Below are 24,418 nucleotides of genomic sequence, written 5' to 3' on the forward strand. Positions count from 1 at the left end.
AGCCCTTTCTCCGCTCACTACTTTCAGGGCTGCCTTCTCACGTCCAGAAGCAATACAGTTTCCAAACTGCTAGAACAGAAAAACAAATTTGCATTTTTCTGGAAGGACCGTCTGTGCTCATTTCAAGCTGGTTCCGCCTTCTCCGCCAGAAACACAGTAAGTGCTCAGAATGCGAAACCAAAATGAGATAAGAGGCCCCGTGAAATTCTTTTTCAGGACATTCAGCTGTCTTTCTTCTAGCCCAAAGCATAGGGTAGAGGCACTAAAAGCTCAAGATACATCCTGCACGATACATTCCAGCGGCCGCAAACTGGAATTGATTTACATATATTCTACAAACTGTTTGTAAGCCCTTTACGACTGCCTGACATCAACCACAATTAGAGGCAAAAGTGGGGGCGGGTGGCGAGGACCAGACCGGGGTGGCCCAGGTAAAATGTGCTTCTTTGGTTGTCTTAGGAAAATGCAGCCCCGTCTTTCCGCCAAACGCATCGACTATGGCCAGCCGCCTGCTAACCGAGCAAGCTCTCCGGAGTAACAGGTCGCAGGGGTCCCGGGCGGCGCCCGCTCCCTCCGCCGCCAGCGCAGCCGCCTGAGCTTACCTGCCTCATGTTTAGAATCCCATGACCCATCCGGCAGGGAGCGAGCTGCATCGGAGCCCGCGCCGCAGTCTTCAGAGCGGAAACACCGAACCCGACAGGAGCCCGCAAGACAAAAGCAACCCGGCGAAATCTACGGGCAGCAAAGAGCACGTTTTCGTCCTCTTTTTCTTTGATCTGTTGCTACACGCACTCTGCCCGAGACAATGTCAAGTTTCTCAACCTTTTCTCCCGCAGCCTATGAAAAGTCGGTCGTAGGGAAGCGAGGACCGCCTGGCTCTTATTTCAAATCAGTTCTCAGAGACGTTGTAGGTGGCTGGCTTGGGCCGCGGAGGAGCTTCGCCAATCAGAAGCAAGGGGGTGGGTCCTGGAAGCCAGAAAGGCTGCCTCCGCGAGGATTAGCGGAGCTTTCAGGATTCAAATGACTGGAAGCAGCTGGAAACAATGTCCAAAGCTCCAAAAGTAAAGGATGAGTTCTATTCTTATCTAACAGCTCTAGTTCTGCTAAAAGCTTAACTAGCTAAGGGCCTTAAATCCTTGCATTTTAAGAGCTCCCTAACAGCATTAAAACATTTGGAAGGTGCAAAATTATTTCAGCCAGAAAAGTTCAACACTCAGGACCCAAGGGTATTTTTAAAAGGATATCTTGCACTGAAGCCCTACTTTTGCAAAAGACTGGAAAGAAAACCAAATTGTTATGAGTAACACCTTAACTAAAACGAACAATCCAGAAAGGAGGGTGTTACCTACCTCATCTCCATATAGATTAACTATATTCAATTTAAGAAAAATAAATCTTAATGGAACGTGCACACAATTTTTTTGAAATGCAGCAAATGAACAAGAATCTTTACCTACTGAGGGCCCGAGGCATAATTTCAAATAACACTATTGTCATAGAACAATACACACTGACATTTTGTTCAGAAAAAAAAAATTTAGTAAGTGCATCCACCTTTCTCTATGGTTTGGCTTCCCTACAGGGTTGATCTGTTGAACTTATTAACAGGGACAAGCTGGACATCACCTTGGCAGGATTGCAGGAGAGCTGGAGAAGTAGTTGGCTTCTTAGAAACAAACTCAGACTCAAAAAATATTTCCAAAGTTTGCTTTCTTAACTCCATATAAGCAATAACTTTTTTCAACTCTTAGCCAACATGATTTTAATGTAAATCTACCTTCTGGATTTCAAGAAAGTGCAAGTTGAGCAAAGAGTACTTTGTGTAGAACCAGTGACATATTTTCCCCCAAGAAATGATCACAATTTTGTGACAACAATTCAATAAAGATTTTAAATGCTTTGGTACCAGAGGAAAAAAAATACTTAGCAAATAATGCATTGGTGGCTTCAGGAGTGTCATCTGCACGGGTTCAATACATGTGAGCTCTGCCCAGTTCTATGAAAATTTGGTGGTCCGATAACTGGGCCTGGAAGCCCAGTGCCCGAGTAGCCCCCTGCCTGAGTAGCCTAAGGAGCCACCTAGTGACACACACTGACTTCAGTCCACTTCTTGTACTTTTCCTTGAGAGCCCTTCATATGATGGAGTTCGGGATTTCTCAATCTCAGCACTATTGACATTTTGGGCAGGATAATTCTTTGTCGTGAGGGCTGTCCTGTGCACTGTAAGATGTGTAGCAGCATCCCTGGATTCTGCACACTAGATGCCAGTAGCACCCCACAATCGTGATGACCAATAATGTCTCCAGACATTACCAAATGTCTCCTGGGTGATGAAATCACGCTTTGAAAGGGTGGTTCTCAAACTTGAGGGTGCAAGGAAACCTCTGGGGAGATTGTTAAAAATGCAAATCTCCAGGCCCCTGCACCAAAATAATCTGATTCAGTAGGTTTGCTGAGGAGCCTGAGAATCAAGATTTTATCCCACTGACAAAGGACTCTGATTTACTTTGAGAAATATTGCGTCTATCCCTGCCCTAGGTATGCCCCAGCCACAGGACACAGGAAGCTACCCAGGGCTCCTGCCATTAAATACCACTGGAGCTTAATCCCATGGCACATCTGTTTATCACCTTCAGTAGAAGCTGCAACTGCGTCTGCCTTCTGCTTTCATCACCTCAAAGGTAAACATGAGCTGGGATTTCCTCTCTCAAGGACTGAGCCCTTTTAATGTTCCTTCCATTTTTATTCTCCTTTGACTCACTCACCAACTATCCGACAATCTCAAATGTCACCACTCATTCGTGGTTCCCCCAAATGCCCCAAGAAAAATTAATCCCTTCCATCTTCTATGCCCTTAAAGCAAAATACCCTTATAAAAGAGGTTTCAGAGAGCCTATTTGCCCCTTCTGCCATGTGAGGACACAGCAACAAGGAGCCACTGATGAAGCAGAGAGCCCTCACCAGACACCAAATCTGCTGGCACCTTGATCTTGGATTTACCTGCCTCCAGAACTACAAGCAATAATTGTCTGTTGTTTATAAATGACCCAGTCTAAGGTACAGTATTTTGTTATAGCAGCCTGAACTAACACAGTGCCATAAAATATGCTGCCTCCATGTTTCAGAAAACCTCTAAAAAAAATGAAAGGTGGGGATACACAAAGTCTGCTTTTTCATTTACAAATAAACAAATGGAAATTTTTAAAATTCTGAATGAAATAAATGGTCCTTTGGAGGATGTTCATTGAGTGAGGATTTGATCCACCTATTAGAAACAGTGAGGCCTGGTGCGGTGGCTCACGCCTGTAATCCTAGAACTTTTGAAGGCCAAGGAGGGCAGATGATCGCTTGAGCTCAGGAGTTTGAGACCAGCCTGAACAACATGGTGAAACCCTGTCTCTACAAAAAAAAAAAAAGAAAAAATAGCTGGGCATGGTGGTGTGTGCCTGTAGTCTCAGGTACTTGGGGGGCTAAGACAGGAGGATCACTTGAACCCAGGAGGTCGAGGCTGCAGTGAGCCTAGGTTGTGCCACTGCACTCCAGCCTGGGCGACAAGAAAGACCCTGAAAAAAAGAAAAAAAATAAAGAAAAGAAAAGAAAGAGAGAAAGAAAGAAAGAAGAAAAGGAAGGAAGGAAGGAAGGAAGGGAAAAAGAAAAGAAAGAAAGGTGAAGTGAGTAAATGAGCTTGCTCTACCAAACGAACAGATGTTCTGTTCCCAAATCTGTGATTAAACATGTTTGCAAATGTTAGCTGAAGGGATGTTGGAAGTTTTGAAAGCTCTTCTTCAAAAAAAGCAGCCTAGTTGATAATCTTGTTAGTTATGTGCCGGTTTGGTTATTAACAGACCTTATAGCAAACCTAACATAGGTTCCAGGTGGCTAGTCCTGGACAGGCAGCGCTACTCAGACATGGACAGGCATTGGTGTGGTGCCCTTGGACGATACCTAACAGTATTTGTGCCACCTCTCTCAGTGGTCTCGTAGATCAAAGAACATGGAGTGAATGTTTGTGTAAGTAAAAAATGGCTGAATATCAGCAATTTCACATAGGTTATTTTAATGTGTGTCAGGACATATCAAAAGTCAATGAAAATCAAGCTGAAGTTTTCTATGCAGCCACCTGGACAGTGCCCAGTACAAGTGCACAGACTTTGAGAGCTATGAAAAGAGCATGTTTATTCTCCCTCAGAGGTTTCAGAAATCCAGTTGTTTTATTATGGGGACAGAGGGAAATTTAAGGAATACTGTGTTCGAAGTGATTAGTAAAGGTAATTTAAGTTGACAACAACATGAGTCTCCACTTAGAAAAAAAAAAATCTCATCTCTAATTCTTATAGAAAGTCACAAAAAGAGAAACAAGTTTCTACTCCCTGTGTACAGGTACTCCTTAAATTAGTTTCTTTCAGTTGGTTAAGGGAAACAATGTGGCATACCACAAGGATGGGCCAAATAAGACTTGGAGTCAGTTTTCTGTGCTGACTTGGTCACTAACTGGCTAATAGACCTCAGATAAGCCAAATGATACCTCTAAGCCCAAGATTTCTCAGGGGACAATTGCACAGCTTGAATAAATTCATATATTGGGAAGTGTGCCCAGTGCAATCACTATTGCTTGTTGTGTAAATGTGTTGGATGACCAACACTGGAAAGAAGGGAAAAAAAATCTATGTAGTCAGAAATGTACCCTAAGCTTGTTGTTTCCTCACTAGAAAATTAAGGAATCAAAGCAAATCATGTCATTTTTAATGTTAATTAAACCTTACTATTTAATAATTCTATGCTTTTAAAGGTGAAATATTTTAACAGCATCTAGTTTGTCTTAAGATTAAATATAGCAGATTCTTCATTATCTGCCCTTGAGTAATCTGGTAAATGGTTTATGCATGAATCTTTAAGATTTTTATTTTATTTCATTTAACCTTATTACTTTTAAAAAATTTTTTTGAAACAGGGTCTCACTCTGCTGCCTAGGCTGGAGTGCAGTGGCATAATCTCGGCTCACTGCAGCCTCAACTGTCTGGACTCAAGTGATTCTCCCACCTCAGCCTCCTGAGTAGCTGGCACCACAGCTGGCTATTTTTTTTTACTATTTGTAGAGATGGGGGTCTTGCTATGTTGCCCAGGCTGGTCTTGAACTCCTGGGCTCAAGTGATCCTCCTGCTTCAGCCGCCAAAAATGGTTTATGCGTGAATTTACCAAGGGCTTGTTATATCCTCCTCCTGTGGTCAAAATCTCCACTCCCAATTGAACTTTCTGCTTCATTTCAATACAATAATATCATACTTCTCAACAATAATTCTTCCATTTCTGTCATTTATTTTTTACTATAATTTTGTATTTAAATTTGAAGAGGAAAATTATTTAAAGTAATTATTTTTTTAAGTGATTGCCTGTATCAGTCAGGGCTCTCCAGAGAAACATAAAACAGGCTTATGTAACTGTGGGGTCTGGCAAGTCGGACATCCATGGGGCAAGCTGGCAGGTGTGGACTCTGTAGACTTGAAGCAGAATTTCTCCTTCCTCAGGGAAACCTCGATTTTGCTGTAAAGGCTTTAATGAATGGGGTGTGGCCCACCTACATTATCAAGGATAATCTCCTTTATTGAAGTCAACTGATTGTAGATATTCACCATATATGTTCAATATACCTTCATGGCAACACCTTGATTAACATTTGGTTGAATAAGTGGGTACCACAGCCTAGCCAAGTTAACACATAAACCATCACAAGGCCCATGCCCAAACATTTGTATATCCATTGCAACAACAAGCACAGAGTATATGGTCAGTCAATAAATGTTTACTGAGTTGTTGTGACTAATAATAATATTAATAATTTTAAAATCTCCATTAGTAGAAGGCCGTCTTCTTTATCAATAATGAAATTTTGCTAATCGATTTATTATGTACTTATCAACTGTAATGCTGGAAGTTAAGAGCTCTATTTTACTTAATTTTGAGATTAAATGATTTCTAGCTGACAGTTCTTTACCACGTCATACTATCAATCATATGTCAGAATATAATGCAATTGTTTTCATACCAAGGCTCAACATTTTTGCATCCCATGTACTCTTTCTTTGGAAACCACTCAAAGACGTGCTTTAGCAAAATGAGAGTGTTAAACTAAGAAAGATAAGTCAATGGGACCCAGAAAATAGAGGAACCAACATAAAAAGAAGTAAGGAAAGTCCAGGATAATAACTACATAATTATCATGCAGTTGTGTGCAGCATCTTAGAAAGGCCCATCTAAATTGTAGCAGGAGGATGGAGGACTCCTGGAGTTAGGACTCTGGGGGAAAAATGATACTATAGGTAACATTTGAGGGCAAATAGGTACACATAAATATAAGCAATATGTGAGGCTATTATTAACTCCAGGCAAAACAAAAGAATGCACAAAAAAAGGAAGCATTGTTATAGAACAGTCCTTAACTTGGCAGTGATTTCTGATATAGATATTATGGCAGAGACTGTAGCCAATCCAGTATTCATCTTCCCTTTGCTTCTTTTCAAGAGAACCTCAATTTACTTGGGGCAGAAATGTGCCCAGCTGAAGAACATTTCCCAGCCCCCTTTGCAGGTATAGGAGATCATATGAAACCATTATTATTATTCTTATTATTATTATTGTTATTAGAGACTAGGTCTCGCTGTGTTGCCCAGGCTGGAGTGCAGTGGCTAGTCACAGGCACGCTCATATTGCACTACAGCCTCAAACTCCTGGGCTCAAGCCATCCTCCTGCCTCAGCCTCCCAAGTAGCCGGGACTATAAGCTCATACCACCATGTCTGGTAGGCCTATGAAATTTTAATAGAAGCTGCTATGTGCTATGTAGGGCTTTTGGGAAAGCTATTTAAAGGGAACACACACTGTTTGCTCTTTGCCCTTCCTGGATTTCTCCACCAGGAATGTTTGCAATGTCTGAGGGACTGGGGCCTTTCTGCAACAATGATGAGGACAGAACACCTAGTAAACCTGGATAACAGAAAAGATAGAAGGATCTTGGATTTCTGATGACACCTGGGAGCCTCCAAATGAGCCCTAAGCTTCATGTTCTATGAAAAAATAAATTGCTAATTTGTTTGAGCCAATGTTTTGGGATCTGTGTTACTAGGTGAACATAATTCCTGACACCATTATATTGGAAGAATGTGGTATTGGGATGAGGAGGGCTAATTCCTTTTTGATCATATGTAGAATGTTAAGAATAATATCCAAAATTCATAAACCAGGAAAGAGCAGTAAAGGCATATTATGGGAAATATGGAGATACATACCAGAGGAGATACTTGCCAGTTGAAAGTGATTGTCCCTAGGGTGGAGTGGGATGGGACAGAGATTACTGTTTTTCATTGAGTCTTTCATACATTTGTATGTTGAACATGTATTACTTTGATAAAATTAAAATTAGTTGGCCGGGCGCGGTGGCTCACGCTTGTAATCCCAGCACTTTGGGAGGCCGAGGCGGGGAGAATGGCGTGAACCCGGGAGGCGGAGCTTGCAGTGAGCCGAGATTGCGCCACTGCACTCCAGCCTGGGCCTGGGTGACAGAGCGAGACTCCGTCTCAAAAAAAAAAAAAAAATTAAAATTAGTTTAAAATAAACAAAAAGATACTCTCTGGTTATAAAATCAATTTCTTGTCCTTAAAGTCACTTCCTGTGAACTAGCAGTGTTTTATTATCATCTGGCCCATAGATGACCAAAGAGTCATGGTAGAGCTTCAGAGAAATTACATGCCTAATGGCCCATTCTGAACCCCAAGTGTAATGTGATCATGTCATACACATATGACCTGATTGGCATTTCCTGTTTCCCCCATTTCAGCTTTAATTTGTTCAAGGTTTATGGTTGTTTTGCCACATGTAACCAGAGATACATATAGACGGTTCTGATCCAAATTGTTTTGGACATTCTTTTAGATCTCCAGGAATGAATATTCTATATCCAAGATACCTTAATAATTCATCAGAGTAATGAAAAACCACCTTTTGTTCTTATTCCTAATTGCTATCATTCTTGATTTAAATCCATTTTTTTGTGGGTTTTTGTATGACTAGGAATAGTGGGTTACTGTCCTTCATATTTAACCATTTTACTTCTTATTCTTTTATCTCACTTTCCTTATATGCGAGAAAGATTAGTCCCTCAAACCTTTAATATTTTAATGCACAAAGCTGATATTTAAATTAGTCTTAGAGATTAAAAATATTAACTTTTATGAATCAGATCTCATTTTTTTGTATGTTAGAAACAAGCAAATCAGGCTGGATCATTGATAAGCATGTGGACATAAGGAGGTGAATAAAAATTTTAATCAAAAGAAGCTTTGAACAGGATTTGCGCTCCTTGCTTACAAAAAGTCAATGCTTTATCTTTTAGACTGGTACTTAAATGAACAGAAAGATGGCCAGGATGGTTGTGTTATTTCTCATTGGTGAAAATCCTCTCCCACTTCACACATACCTGGGTCTAAGATGGTAGTAAAGATAAAAACTACTTAGGAATCATGGTTTATGTGTCTCTTTCCTTTGTTACACACAGATCATGGTTTGTTTTTTTTTTTTAACATTTTTAATGGCCAAGGAAATAATATTTACCCTTATTTCCTTATAACTAGGTAACTTGTCGTAAGTTTTTTTTTATGTTGAGAACCACTTATGAAAATCAACACATACTGAGATAGGCTTTCTTATATTATTCCCCTGATGCAAAATAAACATATTTAGTCATGGCAAGAAAAAAATGCAAACATGGGTATCAGTGCCTCAGCTTTTCCCATATTTATTAAAGAAATCTAAATGTCTGAGAAACTGCATTCTAATGAGGCTTCATTTTATTTCTCCTTTAATTTACAAAAGGAAGGGCTTATATTGCCTGTCTACATTATCTTATAAATAGCAATGCTATTTAATATTATTTTAATGTGAGTGATTTAAATAGTATCATACAATGAACAAAATAACTATTCTTTTTCATAGCATTATTTAAGTTGTACCACAATGCCCTAGCGTTATTTGTCCTAAACTATATCTGTGTGGGAAAAAAGATAATTTTGTTATGGTCCTCTTTAGAAACCAACCAATTCGCAGATAGGTGGACTTTTCTTCAACTGGGCAAATTAATTTAGCCCAATTAAGGGAATTCAAAACCAGCTGATACACCACACACTGAGAGGTCTAATGAGATAAAAATACGAGTACCTACATTAGAGAGATGCACAATACAATATAATATGATATAATATAACCCACCAGGATGTATTTGTGCTGAATTAAAAGGCATGCAATTGAAAAACTCTCGTATCTATCATGGACCAGTTATACATCAGGCCCTTTTTGGACATGCAGGAAGTGTACAGTTGGTATATGGGTCATCGGAATCCATCTCTCAAACTCGAGAACCCATACTCTTTCCAGCATGTGGCGCTGGCACCCTAGTTCAGATGCAGGTCCCCTTTGGAATGAGGCTCAAAACGCAGTATGCCCATGACTCATCACAAACACTCCTTCACTTCCTGTGCCTCAATGGGGGTGATGGGACTTACCACTTAGATGGTTCTAAAATCTCCAACCACAATCTACCTCCAAAAGTCTCTCATATTGCACCTTCAAGATGAGTCAGGAATTTGCCATTACATTTGGAAGCAAACTGAAGCTCTTTAATGTTTTTTTTTTTTTTTTTAGACAATCTTGCTCTGTCATCCAGGCTGTTGTGCAGTGGTATGATCTCGGCTCACTGCAACCTCTGCTTCCTGAGTTCAAGCTATTCTCCAGCCTCAGCCACTCAAATGGCTGGGATTACAGGTGAGTGCCACCATGCCTGGCTTTTTTTTTTTTTTTTTTTTTTTTGTATTTTTAGTAGAAACAGGGTCTCGCCATATTGGCCAGGCTGGTCTCAAACTCCTGGCCTCAAGTGATCCACCAGTCTTGGCCTCCCAAAGTGCTGGGATTACAGGCGTGAGCCACTGAGCCTGGCCAGCACTGTAATGATTTTTAATCACCTTAAATGGTTCTCCAAATTTGGGCTGTGTTCATCCAATCAACCATAGGTAGGAAAAAACAATGCATTTGTCTGTTAAGGGAGTAGCCCTCATGGAAAAAGATGTTGGTATTGTGCTATGCAGAGGAGGATTTGGATTTTAGGGCTCTTTCTCTAGGACTGTGAATGAGGTTTTCCTTTTCCATTCAGAATTGCTGAATGATGTTCCTAGTGGAATACATTTGTGTGATTCATTTCCACAGTTAGGAATGCAGCCTTAGAGCACTTTTCTTTATTCGGAGCTAATTGGTGCATCAATGTTCTAGCCATCGATTTCATTAGCAACATATAGATAGATATCTGTACATCTCTATGAATTGATTTTCATCACTCCCAGGGAATCCAAAGATCTCAAGCATAGAGACAAGTGCTTCGTATAAGAAAAAGAATCGGAGAGACTCTCATGCCTTAACCATATGCTAACAAAGATGGTATACCTTCTTTATGCCAGAACGGTTATAGGTATTCAGTAAGTATTTATGGACTACAGCTATAACACCCTGAACATGCCTGATCATGTCAGTAAGTATTTATTGGGTGTCTACTATGTGCCAGGCATTGTTCTAGGTGCTGACGATACAGACAGGTACAAATAGGTTAAGTGCTGCTGTCATGAGCATACCTTCTAGTGAAGGGAGATAGACAAACACATCAACAAATAAGTAGAAAGTAGGTCTGATGGTGATTGGGGCTATTGTACGTGGAGTAAGGAGTGTCAATGGGATGAGGAGTTTCTATATTTTATAGGGCGATATTTTAGCAAAGTCCTAAGGAAGTGAGGAAGCAAGACTTTCAACTGCAGTGATGGATGGGAGCAGAGTTATCCGGGCAGAGGAAACAGTGATTGCAGAAGCTGTGAGGCCAGGGCGAACTCAACCAACACAGGAAGCCTATGTAGGTTGGAGAAGAGGGAGTAAGCACTACAGTAGTAGGAGCTGAAGTCTCAGGAATGTGTCTGAGTGTGTGTGTGTGGGGGGGCAGTGGTTGTGGGTGGGTGTTGGTGAGGCAGTGTTTGCAGATCCTGTAGGGTCTAGTAGATCACTAGAAGGATCTTGGGTTTTCCTTGGAGTGAGATGGGAAGGTTTCAGAGCTCAGGAGTGACAATATCCAATTGATATTATAGAGCTCAGTCTGACTGCTAGACAGAGAGCAGCCTGCAAGGCAGGAGATGTTAAGAGATGATGGTGGATTGGGACAGGGGTGGCACTGGAAGTGGGGTGACTTGGGGAGTTCCTGGATAGATTTTGATGGTACAATGAGTGTGGCTTGCTGATGGACTGTATGTGTCAGATAAAGAGCAGAAACGAGGTTTCCAGGTTCTTTCCTGGGACAGCTGGGAGAATGAAGTCACTATTTACTGAGATGGGGACGACTGCAGGAGGAGCAGTTGATAGGAGGGACCACAACCTTGCTTCAGTGTCCTGTGGGAGGGGCAGTTTGGAGGCTTTGTAAAATCATCCAGATAACAAGAAGGTCGAGGGATATTTGGATCATGCCCAAAAGTTTATACTATACATGGAAAAAATTGAACATAAATACTTAATTTATTATTCCCAATCAATGCAGTATAGCACTGTGGCTGGCAGCACTGATGCTGGAAACAGCCTTAGTCCAAATATCAATCCTGTCACTTAATAGTTGTGATAACTTGACCCATCTGCTTAATATCCCTCAAAGTTGTTGTGAGAATTGAGGTGATTTGTTTAAAAATAATAATGTTATTTAACATTTATTGAATGCTTATTAGAAGCCAGACACTATTGTGAGCACGTTTAATCTTCCTTCACCCTATGAGAAAAGGTACTAATATTGTCCCCATTTTCCAGAGGAGAAAACTGAGGCACAGAGAGGCAAAGTAACTTGCCAAGGTCACACAGCTAGGAGGCCATAGATACTAGTTTGTGCACTCAGGCTGCCCAGTTCCTGAAAACATGCCCTTAACCATAGAACTATGAGGAGAACACAGCACATAGTAAAAACTCAAAAATAGTAGCTTGTATTATGATTAGGTAACTCATAAAACAAAAACGTCAAAGAGTCAGTTGTATGTTTATATGACTCCACTTGTAATCATTGCATGACTCAGTTTCTATTGTGCATTGCTTTCTCCAGCTCTATTTTGGGTACGTAGCCCATATTCTTCCTTCCTTGATATGATGAAGTCTTTGCTGAGAAAATCAGAACAAAATATTTATCATTTGAAAGTTCGCCTTAAAAATGCCCAAGGCACAGGAATCCTTAAGAGTCATAAAATCCATCACAAGCATGGGGACTTTTTTTTCTGTCATTAATGTCATTTAGGACTGTAACATATTTACCTACGTCCCAGATACGGAACAGGAAGCAATTGTTCAGACACACTTCTAAGTAGCTCCAGGGCAGGCAACAATGTCTCACATTAGCTCTCCATATTTGTCTTTCCTTTGAATCATAGAGCTCACCCTTCAGCCCCAAAGTGCTTTCAGATGGGACCTTACTGAGCATCTGCACCTTATTTCTTTCAATTACACTTGCATTGGCTGGCCTAATGAGTTTCCAAAGCTAGTTTTCATTTTATTTAGGGCATGTTTTCAGATGTGTTAAATTAATTGGTGCTAAATAAAAGATAACCTGACCCCTGAAGCTTCTAGCAAATACATTCCATTACCAAATGTACTATTTTAACCTTCATATGTCTAAAAAAACAAACGTAAATGAGCTCTGCTGTACCTGTTTCTTCTTGTTGTGTATCTTGGGCAAGTCACTTAAACTCTCTGAGCTACAGTTCCCTTATTTGTACAATAGAACCATTAGTTGCTTTGGCTGCCCATTGAAATCACCTGGAAGAGATTTAAAAGATATGGGTGCCTGAGTCCCACCCCCCAGAAAGTCTGATTTAATTGACCTGGGCTGGGCCTTGGAGCAGAGAGTTTTTAAAAGCTACCTTAGGGAATTTTGATGAGTAGCCAAGGTTGAGAACCACAGGTCTAGATCAGAGGTTCTCAAATTGGACTGGGCATCAGAACCCCCTAGAGGGCTTGTTAAAACACAGGTTGCAGGGCCCCACCCCAGAGTTTCTGATTCAGCAGTCTGGGGTGGGGCCTAGAAATTTGCATTTCTGACAAGTTCCCAGGTAGGGCCGATGCTGTTGGTTTTGGAAATGCTTCTCTATATCAGAGGTTGGCAAACTCAGGTACTCCAGCCCAAGCCTGCCCACCACCTGTTTTTGTATGGTCCACGAGTTAAGAATTTTTTTTTAACATTTTCAAATAGTTGAAAGAATCAAAAGAATTATATTTCATGACATATGAAAAGTATGTGAAATTAAAATTTCAGTGCCCATAGATAAAGTTTTATTGGAATGCAGCCACACCCATTCAGTCTACCATTAAACCAAGTGTGGGACCTCACGTAACTGCACAGGTTGTATGCCCATGAAGCTGGCCCTGACTGACATTGACTAAGTTCCAAGCTTGATGTGTTTACCTCCTGAAGGGGATCAGAATATGCCAACCCCAAACATGCCTCTTTGGCATAATAATTATTTTGAGCTAAAGTCAAATGAAAATCAACAGCTGTCGGAAGAGTTCTCTGCCCTCCCTCTATCTGCCTAAAAGCAGAACATACATTTCCCTTTGAAGAAGGTGCCCCCTGTACCAGAGAGAGAAGAGTGACTTTTATCATTGAAGATGGGGAGTTGATACCAAGAAGAGTTTGTATAAATAGACCTTAGTCCTTATTGTTCATTAGTTCCTCTATATATTTCCTAGTCATTTTCCCATAATTTATTATCCCTTGAAGCCCAAACCCTCTTTCCTTTCTTAAAAGGGTATGTTAAAAGCCCCTGAGTCCAGCTGCTTCTTTGTGTTTTGCTCGTTTTGTGTGAACTCTTGTGTATGTACTTTTTTTTAATTTTTTTGAGACAAGCTCTCTCTCTGTTGCCCAGGCTAGAGTGCAGTGACGTGATTATGGCTCACTGCAGCCTCAATCAAACTCCCAGGCCCAAGCAATCCTCCTACCTCAGCCTCCAGAGTAGCTGAGACTACAGGTGCACACCACCATGACTGGCTCATTTTTAAATTTTTTTTGTAGAGGCGGGGTCTCCCTATGCTGCTCAGGCTGGTCTCAAACTCCTGGGCTCAGGCGATCCTCCCGCCTTGGCCTCCCAAAGTGCTGGAATTATAGGCTGGAGCTTCCAAACACAGCCTTGTGCATGTAAATATTGATTAAAATTGTGTACCTTTTCTCCTGTTAATCTATCTTTTGTTAGTTTAGTTTGCAGGCCCCCAGGGACTGAACAGAAGAAGGTAGATGAAAAGATTTCCTCCCCAATACTCCTTGCCTAAGAAATGTGAGACATTGTTATTTGCAGGCTCTTCACCTGACTGTTAGTCATCCCCCATTTCCCCCTCCCCCACAGCCCACATCACATGACATAACTGCACGAAAGGCCACTCCATTAGACAGAGAGAGAGTCTCTTGGAAACAGATGACTTAAGTCAGATGACCTCACAATAGAAGGATTGTGGGTTATTACAAGACCCTGTGCCCTTTCTGGTAACAAATATCCATGAAAGGACCATCAAAGATGCATATAGAGCAAAAATTGCAGAATAATACCTACTGTGTATGCTAAATGAAAACTCTAAGAAAAAAAATGATAGGCACGCCGTGGGCAGGAAGAACAGGATGGTCGATATTTGTTTCTAAATATCTGAAACCCAAAGTTATTCCATGGTATTTTAATAAAAGTCCCATATGTAAGAATCTTTTGGTAATAAGAAAGATATGAAAACATATTTTACTGGAAATAAGCATATAAGTTGTAAAGTTTTTTAAAAGCCCCTTCTCCTGAATCATGCCTCTAGTTAAATTTAAATCCAAGTAATATCATCCAGTTAACTAATATGGTTTTATCTCTGATTCTCTGGAAAGATGTGTATCCTTCCCGGTAACTATTCCCTTAACAAAGAGGTTGCTATGGATACATTTTTTTTTTTAATTGAGTGCTGGCATTTTAAAGCCTATGCAATTTAGTGCACTATATCTGGCCAGAGGGTTATACTAATTTAAGTGCCTGTCTTTAATGCTAGCAATTTTTATCTTAATACAGTTGCTTCATGCATTTGACGTGCCGTATTCAAGAGTGTAAGAGATGGCGTGGGTGTTCTTTAAGGAAAAGCAAGTAAGACGAATATCGTACAACCCACCTAACTGCAATTGAATCAGTGGATGCTTCACTCGCCTGGAATTCGTCTGTTCTTGGTGTGTTTAATAATGAGTCATGCGATACATCTGCAAGGCAATGGGGCCACCTCCCAGGGCCCGGGGCCACGTTATGATTTTCTGCGCCTGAGTCCCCCGTCTTTGTTCAGACAGGTTGCTAATGTATCCCGCGAAGCTGACCTAATGCTACTTCAGTGGGTCTATTTTTCTCCTGTGGCTCAGCTTGAATGTGATATTCAGGAAGTCGACTGTCAGGCATGCAAATTGAGAGAAAAATATGCCACATTAAATCATGATGGTTTAATAAGGTATTACTCATGGGCAAATGGCTTCTGGTACTCTCCTTAGTAGGGGCAAGTTGAAAAGCATAACCTGCCCCAGAGAAGAGATCTAGCAATTTCATTGTCATTCTATCTTTGTCAAGGCATTTGGTGAAATATGCTCCAATTGACATACTATAGCTGCCAGTATTCTACCTGAAAATATAAACCAACATGTATCCTACTTTAGTCACCAATATTAAGAATCTTTACCGTTATGATTACACTTGAGGTGAAATACCAAACATTTCAAATGCTTCTAATGACAGTTCCACTCTATGAATATGATACCAAACACTTAGGAATGTTTCATGGTATCTCAAGAATTTCTTTTCAGAGCAAAAAGAAATCTTTACATTTCCATCTTTTACTGCAAATAGAAATTAATAAAATAAGTATTCATTTTCCTTGCAACTCAATTGATTTTTCTGTAATCTGTAGAAAATGAAGCATGTTTTCTACATGCCTTCTATAAGAATGCATACATTTAAATTATACCTTTTCCAATCAGACATGGAATTTTACTAAGAACAAAAAAGAGTAAGTCTAGAATGAAAGAATTGTCATGCTAAAATTCTCCAGGTCATTTACACATTGATTACTTTGTCTGCTGCAAAACCATTAATTTAGTATTTGCCATGGCTTTAGAACTTAAGTTCTTTACATAGTAACTTACTTTCATAAATATGGAAGTATAATAATTAGGGCGGTGTATGTAACAATAACATAAAAACACTTATTTTTGATGGCAGGTCATTGTCTTTCACAGTCATGTCTTCACTCATGAAGATTGAAAGCAATGTCACATGAAGAAACTGGTTTCATTCTTCAGTTAACAATTTAAATCAGTGCTTAGTTGTCCCAGACTACAAAATATATTAGAAGCAACAAAACCATTTTTAATCCTTCTTACCTAACTATAGATACTCCATTTAATTTTGGATTTGCTTTGTTAGATAAAGACTTAAAGGAGAAAGGCAAAGATTTAAAAACATAAAACAGAGGGAACAGCATGAAAGCAACTATAAAATGCTGGCAAAATGTGGAAGAATAGAAACCATGTGGAAGTATTGTGGAATAAAGATTTAAAACCCTTCAGAAATGTTCTTTGAAAATCCAGCAACACAGAGGGGAAAAATGAAGAAAAATTAGCCAGTGCCAGTAAGAAAGCACTTTCTCTTTCCACCCTGACCAATTTTCTTTTATTTAAAAGAAACAGAACAAGATTAAGAGTTTAAAAATAGAGAGGAGGGCAAAACAGTAATCTGCAGTTTTTTTCTTCTTTCAGCGGTTCCTCTTTAACTATAATTAATCATCTTCTCCAAACAGCAGACCACCAGGGAACTGCATTGAGGAAGGAAAATTCAAAGCAATGGAAACAAAATCAGTCCTTACAGGTTTCGCCATTGGGATTTGGACCCGGAGTGAAAAGAGGATAATGGTCTCAGAGCAGCCTCTGGTGGCTGAATGTCAAAAGCTCAAGAAGTCAGAGGCCACCTTACTGGTGTTCTCTTGACCTCCACTCTCCACGGTCTTAAGATTTTGTGCAAAGGAAGTTACTATTTAAACGACTTCAAAGCACTAGTTCAGAATTGATTAGGTTGGAACTGAAGTGAATTCATCAGTTTCAAGGGCAATCACAGATGGACTGTGGATTTGATGCTGACAAACTGGGCCATTCCAACAATGGGGAGATATATATATATATATACACACACACATATATATATACACATATATATATGTGTATATATATGTGTGTGTGTGTATATATATATGTATATATATATGTATATATATGTATATATATATATATATATATATATATATATATATATACCAGTGGTGACTGACACCTGAAATTCTAATTTTTAAGCAATGTGAATATTTTGATTCTTAAAACGCTGTGTGTGTGTGTGTGTGTGTGTGTGTGTGTAGTGTGACAGTCTGTCCTTAAAAGATTTGGGTGATTTTTTTGTCAGTTTCCAGTGTACAACATCTGTTTAGGACAGAGGCCTATAAATTCCATCTGGTATGTTCCCCATTGAGCCATCTCATCTGGGAAGTTTCCAAGGGGCCCTTTTCAAAATCTTGAGTCTTATAATCTAACCTGTATCAAACATCATGTCCAAAAGAGTGCTGCAATCTTCAGCTCCCTTTTTATGAGCATATCACATTTACACATCAGGTTAGAATGTTTTGTTCAAAAACAGATATTCTGTGTTCACCAAAAAAACACTTGAAGGTTTCAAACACAGTGAGGGTAAGTTTGTGAATACTCAAACACATATTTTAAATTGGTTTCAATAGGAGTCTGCTTTCTTTATTTTTTTTTTTAGTAATTAACCAGCAGTTCTCTGGGCCTGCCAGAAGCGATGGAATTTTGTTAGGGACCACATGGACCCTACAAAAGATCTATGGTATCAGGAGTTCAAGACCAGCCTGACCAACATGGTGAAACTCCATCTCTACTAAAAATACAAAAATTAGCCAGGCATGGTGGCGCATGCCTGTAATCCCAGCTACTCAGGAGGCTGAGGCAGGAGAATCACTTGAACCTGGGAGGCGGAGGTTGCAGTGAGCCGAGATTGCACCACTGTACTCCAGCCTGGGTGACAGTGCAAGACTCTATCTAAAAAAAAAAAAAGAAAGAAAGAAAGACCCATAGTAACTTGTGTGTACAATGTTGAATTTATAGAGCCCACTTCTTATTCACAAGGAAGTATCCTGGTTCAATCAAATGTCAACATTAGAATGATCTGGGCTCCTAATTCATGCCTGAAAAAGAGACAGCAGCTATTTAGAAGTACAAGGACTTAATAGTAATGTACAAATGAACTTCTTAGTCTGGACAAATGTGCCATCATTAGGTAAGCTGTTCACAACAGGGGAGGCTGGGGGAAAGGCATGCAGGAACTCTCTGTACTACCTTTGCAACTTTCTGTAAATCTTAAAATGTTCCAAAATCAAGAGTTTCTTTTTTAAAAAAAAAGTACAGAGAGTAATATCAGCAAATACACTCGGGAAGTGGGAAAAGATGGACAAAGTTATCTGGCAGAAGAAAAGTTTAATAACAGTAGGATATTGGCCTTGTCATCCAAGATGGCCAAATAGGAACAGCTCCAGTCTGCAGCTCCCAGCATATTCCAACTGAGGTATGAGGTTCATCTCACTGGGGCTTGTCAGACAGTGGGTGCAGCCCATGGGGCAGGGCGGGGCATCGCCTCACCCGGGAAGCACAAGGGGTTGAGGAATTCCCTTTCCTAGCAAAGGGAAGCCGTGACAGACAGCAACTGGAAAATTGGGACACTCCCACCCTAATACTGTGCTTTTCCAATGGCCTTAGCAAACAGCACACCAGGAGATTATATCCTGCGCCTGGCTCGGAGGGTCCCACACCCACAGAGTCTGGCTCACTGCTAGCGCAGCAATCTGAGATCGAACTGCAAGGTGGCAGTGAGGTGGGGGGAGGGGCGTCCGCCATTGCTGAGGCTTGAGAAGGTAAACAAAGCTGCCTGGAAGCTCAAACTGGGTGGAGCCCACTGCAGCTCAAGGAGGCCTGCCTGCCTCTGTAGACTCCACCTCTGGGGGCAGGGCATAGCTGAACAAAAGGCAGCAGAAACTTCTGCAGACTTAAATGTCCCTGTCTGACAGCTTTGAAGAGAGTAGTGCTTCTCCCAGCATGGAGTTTGAGATCTGAGAACAGACAGACTGCCTCCTCAAGTGGGTCCCTGACCCCCGAGTAGCCTAACTGGGAGACATTTCCCAGTAGGGGCCAACTGACACCTCATACAGCTGGGTGCCCCTCTGAGACAAAGCTTCCAGAGGAAGGATCAGATAGCAACATTTGCCATTCTGCAATATTTGCTGTTCTGCAGCCTCTGCTGGTGATAGCCAGGCAAACAGGGTATGGAGTGGACCTCCAGCAAACTCCAGCAGACCTGCAGCTGAGGGTCATGACTGCTAGAAGGAAAACTAACAAACAGAAAGGACATCCACACCAAAACCTCATCTGTACATCACCATCATCAAAGACCAAAGGTAGATAAAACCACAAAGATGGGGAGAAACCAGAGCGGAAAAGCTGAAAATTCTAAAAATCAGCATGCGTCTTCTCCTCCAAAGGAACACAGCTCCTCACCAGCAACGGAACAAAGCTAGACAGAGAATGACTTTGATGAGTTGAGAGAAGAAGGCTTCAGACGATCAGTAATAACAAACTTCTCCGAGCTAAAGGAGGATGTTCGAACCCATCGCAAAGAAGCTAAGAACCTTGCAAAAAGATGAGACGAATGGCTAACTAGAATAAACAGTGTAGAGAAGTCCTTAAATGACCTGATTGAGCTGAAAACCGTGGCACGAGAACTACGTGATGCATGCACAAGCTTCAGTAGCCGATTTGATCAAGTGGAAGAAAGAGTATCAGTGATTGAAGATCAAATGAATGAAATGAAGCGATAAGTGAACTTTAGAGAAAAAAGAGTAAAAAGAAATGAACAAAGCCTCCAAGAATTATGGCATTATGTGAAAAGACGAAATCTACGTCTGATTGGTGTACCTGAAAGTGACGGGGAGAATGGAACCAAGTTGGAAAACACTCTTCAGGATATTATCCAGAAGAACTTCCCCAACATAGTGAGGCAGGCCAACATTCAAATTCAGGAAATACAGAGAATGCCACAAAGATACTCCTTGAGAAGAGCAATTTCAAGACACATAATTGTCAGATTCACCAAGGTCGAAATGAAGGAAAAAATGTTAAGGGCAGCCAGAGAGAAAGGTCGGGTTACCTCCAAAGGGAAGCCCATCAGACTAACAGCGGATCTCTTGGCAGAAACTCTACAAGCCAGAAGAGAGTGGGGGCCAATATTCAACATTCTTAAAGAAAACAATTTTCAACCCAGAATTTCATATCCAGCCAAACTAAGCTTCATAAGTGAAGGAGAAATAAGATACTTTACAGAAAAACAAATGCAGAGAGATTTTGTCACCATCAGGCCTGCCCTAAAAGAGCTCCTGAAGGAAGCACTAAACATGGAAAGGAACAACTGGTACCAGCCACAGCAAAAACATGCCAAATTGTAAAGACCATCAATGCTAGGAAGAAACTGCATCAACTAACGAGCAAAATAACCAGCTAATATCATTATGACAGGATCAAATTCACACATAACAATATTAACCTTAAATGTAAATGGGCTAAATGCTCCAATTAAAAGACACAGACTGGCAAATTGGATAAAGAGTCAAGACGCATCAGTGTGCTGTATTCAGGAGACCCATCTCACATGCAGAGACACACATAGGCTCAAAATAAAGGGATGGAAGAAGATCTACCAAGCAAATGGAAATAAAAAAAAAAAAAGCAGGGAATGCAATCCTAGTCTCTGATAAAACAGACTTTAAACCAACAAAGATCAAAAGAGACAAAGAAGGCCATTACATAATGGTAAAGGGATCAATTCAACAAGCAGAGCTAACTACCCTAAATATATATGCACCCAATACAGGAGCACCCAGATTCATAAAGCAAGTCCTTAGAGACCTATAAAGAGACTTAGACTCCCACACAATAATAATGGGAGACTTGAACACCCCCCTGCCAACATTAGACAGATCAACGAGACAGAAAGTTACCAAGGATATCCAGGAATTGAACTCAGCTCTGCACCAAGCAGACCTAATAGACATCTACAGAACTCTCCACCCCAAATCAACAGAATATACATTCTCCTCAGCACCACACCACACTTATTCCAAAATTGACCACATAGTTGGAAGTAAAGCACTCCTCAGCAAATGTAAAAAACAGAAATTATAACAAACTGTCTCTCAGACCACGGTGCAATCAAACTAGAACTCAGGATGAACAAACTCACTCAAAACCACTCAACTGCATGGAAACTGAACAACCTGCTCCTGAATGACTACTGGGTACATAACAAAATGAAGGCAGACGTACAGATGTTCTTTGAAACCAATGAGAACAAAGACACAACATACCAGAATCTCTGGGACACATTTAAGCAGTGTGTAGACGGAAATTTATAGCACTAAATGCCCACAAGAGAAAGCAGGAAAGATCTAAAATTGACACCCCAACATCACAATTAAAAGAACTAGAGAAGCAAGAGCAAACACATTCAAAAGCTAGCAGAAGGCAAGAAATAACTAAGATCAGAGCAGAACTGAAGGAGATAGAGACACAAAAAAACTCTTCAAAAAATCAATGAATCCAGAAGGTGGTTTTTTGAAAAGATCAACAAAATTGATAGATTGCTAGCAAGATTAATAAAGAAGAAAAGAGAGAAGAATCAAATAGACACAATAAAAAATGATAAAGGGGATATCACCACTGATCCCACAGAAATACAAACTACCGTCAGAGAATACTATAAACACCTCTACACAAATAAACTAGAAAATCTAGAAGAAATGGATAAATTCCTGGACACACATATCCTCCCAAGACTAAACCAGGAAGAAGTTGAATCCCTGAATAGACCAATGACAGGTTCTGAAATTGAGGCAATAAATAGCCTACCAACCAAAAAAGGCCAGGACCATACAGATTCACAGCCAAATTCTACCAGAGGTACAAAGAGGAGATAGTACCATTCCTTCTGAAACTATTCCAATCAATAGAAAAAGAGGGAATCCTCCCTAGTTCATTTTATGAGGCCAACATCATCCTGATACCAAAGCCTGGCAGAGACACAACAAAAAAAGAGAATTTTAGACCAATATCCCTGATGAACATCGATGCAAAAATCCTCAATAAAATACTGGCAAACCAAATCCAGCAGCACATCAAAAAGTTTATCCACCACGATCAAGTTGGCTTCATCCCTGGGATGCAAGGCTGGTTCAACATACACAAATCAGTAAACGTAATCCATCATATAAAGAGAACCAAAGACAAAAACCACATGATTATCTCAATAGATGCAGAAAAGGCCTTTGACAAAATTCAACAGCACTTCATGCTAAAAACTCTCAATAAATTAGGTATTGATGGAATGTATCTCAAAATAATAAGAGCTATTTATGACAAACTCACAGCCAATACCATACTGAATAGGCAAAAGCTGGAAGCGTTCCCTTTGAAAACTGGCACAAGACAGGGATGCCCTCTCTCACCACTCTTATTTAACACAGTGTTGGAAGTTCTGGCCAGGGCAATCAGGCAAGAGAAAGAAATAAAGGGTATTCAATTAGGAAAAGAGGAAGTCAAATTGTCCCTGTTTGCAGATGACATGATTGTATATTTAGAAAACCCCATCATCTCAGCCCAAAATCTCCTTAAGCTAATAAGCAACTTCAGCAAAGTCTCAGTATACAAAATCAATGTGCAAAAATCACAAGCATTCCTATACAGCAATAACAGACAGAGAGCCAAATCATGAGTGAACTCCCATTCACAATTGCATCAAGGAGAATAAAATACCTAGGAATCCAACTTACAAGGGACGTGAAGGACCTCTTCAAGGAGAACTACAAACCACTGCTCAATGAAATAAAAGAGGACACAAACAAATGGAAGAACATTCCATGCTTATGGATAGGAAGAATCAATATTGTGAAAATGGCCGTACTACCCAAGGTAATTTATAGATTCAATGCCATCCCCATCAAGCTACCAATGACTTTCTTCATAGAATTGGAAAAAACTACTTTAAAGATCGTATGGAACCAAAAATGAGCCCACATTGCTAAGACAATCCTAAGCCAACAGAACAAAGCTGGAGGCATCACGCTACCTGACTTCAAACTATACTACAAGGCTACAGTAACCAAAACAGCATGGTACTGGTACCAAAACAGAGATATAGACCAATGGAACAGGACAGAGCCCTTGGAAATAATACTACACATCTACAACCATCTGATCTTTGACAAACCTGACAAAAACAAGAAATGGGGAAAAGATTCTCTGTTTAATAAATGGTGTTGCGAAAGCTGGCTAGCCATATGTAGAAAGCTGAAACTGGATCCCTTCCTTACACCTTATACAAAAATTAATTCAAGATGGATTAAAGACTTAAATGTAAGACCTAAAACCATAAAAACCCTAGAAGAAAACCCAGGCAATACCATTCAGGACATAGGCATGGGCAGGGACTTCATGACCAAAACACCAAAAGCAATGGCAACAAAAGCCAAAATTGACAAATGGGATCTAATTAAACTAAAGAGCTTCTGCACAGCAAAAGAAACTACCATCAGAGTGAACAGACAACCTACAGAATGGGAGAAAATTTTTACAATCTACCCATCTGACAAAGGGCTAATATCCGGAATCTACAAAGAACTTAAACAAATTTACAAGAAAAAATCAAACAACCCCATCAAAAAGTGGGCAAAGGATATGAACAGACACTTCTCAAAAGAAGACATTTATGCAGCCAAAAGACACATGAAAAAAGGCTCATCATCACTGGCCATCAGAGAAATGCAAATCAAAACCACAATGAGATAACATCTCACACCAGTTAGAATGGTGATTGTTAAAAAGTCAGGAAACAACAGGTGCTGGAGAGGATGTGGAGAAATAGGAACACTTTTACACTGTTGGTGGAACTGTAAACTAGTTCAACCATTGTGGAAGTCAGTGTGGCGATTCCTCAGGGATCTAGAACTAGAAATACCATTTGACCCAGCCATCCCATTACTGGGTATATACCCAAAGGATTATAAATCATGCTGCTATAAAGACACATGCACACGTATGTTTATTGCGGCACTATTCACAATAACAAAGACTTGGAACCAACCCAAATGTCCAACAACGATAGACTGGATTAAGAAAATGTGGCACATATACACCATAGAATACTATGCAGCCATA

General features: G+C 40.3%; 1 protein-coding gene across 4 annotated transcripts in view; it reads right to left on the minus strand.

The window, feature by feature from the left end:
- The window catches only part of MID1 (midline 1), a 253,521-nt gene that overhangs the window by 194,658 nt on the left and 34,445 nt on the right, over positions 1 to 24,418 (minus strand). For 2 of the 4 annotated variants that reach the window (XM_032756558.2, XM_032756555.2), the window contains exon 1: positions 603 to 1,001. The exons of 1 other annotated variant lie outside the window; for it this stretch is intronic. The gene's annotated coding sequence lies outside the window, so the exon portion shown is untranslated. Of the gene's footprint in view, positions 1 to 602; positions 1,006 to 24,418 lie in introns of those variants that run through there. One more of the 4 variants, XM_058441485.1, reaches the window with a different exon arrangement.

The sequence above is a fragment of the Hylobates moloch genome, unplaced genomic scaffold (assembly GCF_009828535.3).
Source record: "Hylobates moloch isolate HMO894 unplaced genomic scaffold, HMol_V3 SCAFFOLD_7, whole genome shotgun sequence".
Taxonomy (NCBI): domain Eukaryota; kingdom Metazoa; phylum Chordata; class Mammalia; order Primates; family Hylobatidae; genus Hylobates; species Hylobates moloch.